The following is a 3,463-nucleotide window of genomic DNA, read 5'->3' on the forward strand; positions in this document are numbered from 1 at the left end:
TTATTAACAGTATGTTAGTGATGACAGAAAGGTGACAACTTGCCATCAGACTGACAAGGCTGCATGTTTAAATCGACCAAAGTTCTCCTTTAAAGTGAACTGGGATGTGATGTTCATGAGAATACATAGCAGCCTTTTGAGTACTGAAAGACTGAGATGAGTCTGATGTGGTGGAAGACAATATTGCTGAGACAATATCTAAATTTCCATCACAAACAATTCAAGGCAGTTACAGTAAACCTCTGAAAGTGGTGATGCTGTTGCAGCTCTCATTGAGATAAAGATTTTAACTCAAATACCTGTCATGCATGAATAAGGGAGTGTGTGTATGTCTTGCCTTCTGCTGTACATGTAACTATATGTCTCCAAGGTTCAATGTTTAAGACTGATTGTGACAGTATATTGTTTTCCAAGGTCTCGCTGCTTCTCTGCAGAGATTCCTTGTGTCTTGGTTAAGGTCAACCTTTCATAAAATAAGCCACCTGTCCCATAGACAAAAATAATGTGGTAAAATAAGTACATTATATAATGCAGAATCCCTACTTTAAAACACATTAAGACTATGAATACCTTATAAACATAGAAAATAAATTGCACAATATAATTATTTTCTCAAAAAACACATGATTCATAATGTCAGATAAATAATGTTGACAGTAAGCATGTATTATTTATTTGGTTTTTATGGCCCACAACAATAATTTGATCCAGTCTCACTAATAAGCGTCATTCAATCCACAGCAGACGGCAAAAAAGACTGATTAAAAACTCCAGCCAACATGTTTTCGATTCAGGTTGTCAAGTACCGATGCCCAGGGGTGTAGTGCTATTTGTAAAAGTACTGGAGAGTACCCTCGATGTGTGTGTGCACATGCTCCTGTGAGGCATGTTTTGTATTTTCATTGTTAGTTTTTTTTACTCTCTTGCATGACAGCCCCTTTGGTGATGATTGGATCTTGAAGCGTGTATAATGGGTATGATTTTCAACCACATTATTCAGACTGTGAACATTTAATATCCACACTCCTTTACAGAGAAAAAGTGGCGGAGCTGGCCGCAGCACTACACCTATGCTGATCCTGCTTTGGCAGCCCCCTGGTGTTTCAAACAGACGCAAAATTAAACCTTTAGCATCTGCAAAACGAAAGTCTTCTAAACTTAAAAAAGGGGTTTGGTTAGTTTTTTGACACAAATGTTGAAAAAAAAGATCACTGACTCTTTTTTGGCATGACACAGACCTTGGTCCCCAGCGTGAGGTACTGTGTATATCCACCCCAGCTGGGACTGGTGGAGCAGGTGCTTTAATCGTGTCGTTTTGCAGTGGTTATACCATGTGCATCTCTTATTCTGATGGCAAAGGGTACTTTCTGTGTCTTTGTGAGACCCTGAGGGACATGACAAAACACTTGTATGTGATGCCCTGGGAATGAGAATGGTCTTGTCTGGCGTTAAATAGCAGAGGGCAAAGTTAGCAATGAGCTGGTGATCATAGTCAGGTATTTATCAGTCACACTGCAAGACTTAGCCCTCAGGTGAGGACCAAATGGAGGGTTAAAAGGAGAGTGAATGTAGAGCACTGTGGTTGAGGGCTGTAAGCAATATCACAAAAGTGACTGCAGCTCAAAGTCTGTTAAATGATTCTCGACAGAGGGAAGAGCCGCCTCTGAGAAATAAACCAGAAACATGTAGCCCAAAAGAAAAATGCAAAACAGAGATATCAGTGAAAATGTTACAGTCTGGCTGGCTTACGTGCACAAATGTTTTGCTCAAAGACCTGCTACTTTGCCTGTGTGAGAAGCGAAATTCAGTATGTCAGTATAATCAGGATCAAAGCAGAGCCAAGTCCACCGATTGAAGCAATGTGACAGTATGACAAGCATCTGTCGTAGCTTCTTCTGTCTTGTTAATTTGCCCTTTGGAAGGAGAGGAAACAAGTATTAATCTGTATGCATGCCAAGTCAGCATGAGAGGCCTATGTATCTGTAGCCAAGAAGGAGCTGACAAATTTGATGAACATTTCTGAATATACTGTGAAGCTCGTCTCCACCGACAGTCAATGCATTATTTAAGCTGTCGAATCACAGTCAAGTATACAGGTATTAACTATCAATGTATTAATGATTGACAAGACATCCACATCTTCATGTGAGTTATCAGTGAAAATAATAAAAATACAATGAAGTTTGTTAAAACATCCTGCTGTTTCACCATTTAAAAAAAAAAATTAATTATCAATGCAAAGAGGGAGAGATAGAGAGAGATAGAGAGAGAGAGAGAGAGAGATGGAACAAATGGAGTAAATGAATATAGTGATCCATCCATTTCATATAATCAAATTCCTCATGATCATAACATGAACATAATTCAAATAATTTCAATAACACAGCTTTACCATCACATAAGTTTCCCACAAAACCTTCAAAGTGTGGGGTGGCTCAAAAAGAAGCCCAGCTCATATCTGAAAGCCACAGAGATAATGAAAATCAGCAGACAGGCAAAATGGCAAGCAGGCCACATCAATGTGAATGTGCAATTTATTCAATGTCTTGCATAGGTGCCCATGATTGCCAGCAGCTGCTACTGAGTATGAGTAAGTATTTTTGGGGGAAAAAGAGAGATCTGTGATCTTCTTTCAACCTGTTCTCATGCCCAAGATGTCAAATGGTTCTTTTTGGAGAGGTCTGATAGAGTGGTGGTGTCTTTTTAGGCAAGCAAGCACAGGAGAGTGAGGTCCTCCTCTAACCTCAACTTACAGTGTGTCTGTGACTAACTGATTGACTAATTATAGCAGGGGTTGATAAGATATTAAGACAGTAGGGTAACCTGTCTGATCTTTTCATATGGACACACAGGCCTTTAACAGCCACAGATGCAGGATTTTTTAAGTTTAATTTGTCAGAACATTTGATTTATTGATTGCAGCCAGGATGTTAAGAGAACTACCAAAAAGAGCGTTTACACATTGACCCCTTAAAGGATAAATTGGGACTGTGTGAGGATCAACGGGTGAAAAGGGTCGACAGGTAAGATAGGAATGTTTAATAAAAAATTACTTCAGAACTATTTAGAAAAAATTAAAAAGTAAAAAAGAAAGTCAAAATAACACCTTTGCCACTGCTTTTATTTTAAAAAATATTTTCGAGTTTTTCTTTCTTGACAATGATCAACTTTTAGGAAAATATTTGCCAACAAAAAGAAATACATTTACTTTACTGTGTCAACGGCACTACGTCGAAATTGGACACCGGAAGTTATCTTTTATTTTCTCACTTGACATGCTTGACCCAAATAAACCAAAAACTTTATATGCTGTGAAAATAGCTGATTAATTATAAGACGCGTACATCTTAAAATCAGCACTAGGATTTTAAATTTGTATTTGAATCACTTACACAAATCCTTCATTCTTCATACTTCAAACCTATGCTCTACAGGTAGTTAGTTGTATTTTGAAAACTCCCCC

Source organism: Sparus aurata, chromosome 11 (genome assembly GCF_900880675.1).
Source record: "Sparus aurata chromosome 11, fSpaAur1.1, whole genome shotgun sequence".
Classification (NCBI taxonomy): domain Eukaryota; kingdom Metazoa; phylum Chordata; class Actinopteri; order Spariformes; family Sparidae; genus Sparus; species Sparus aurata.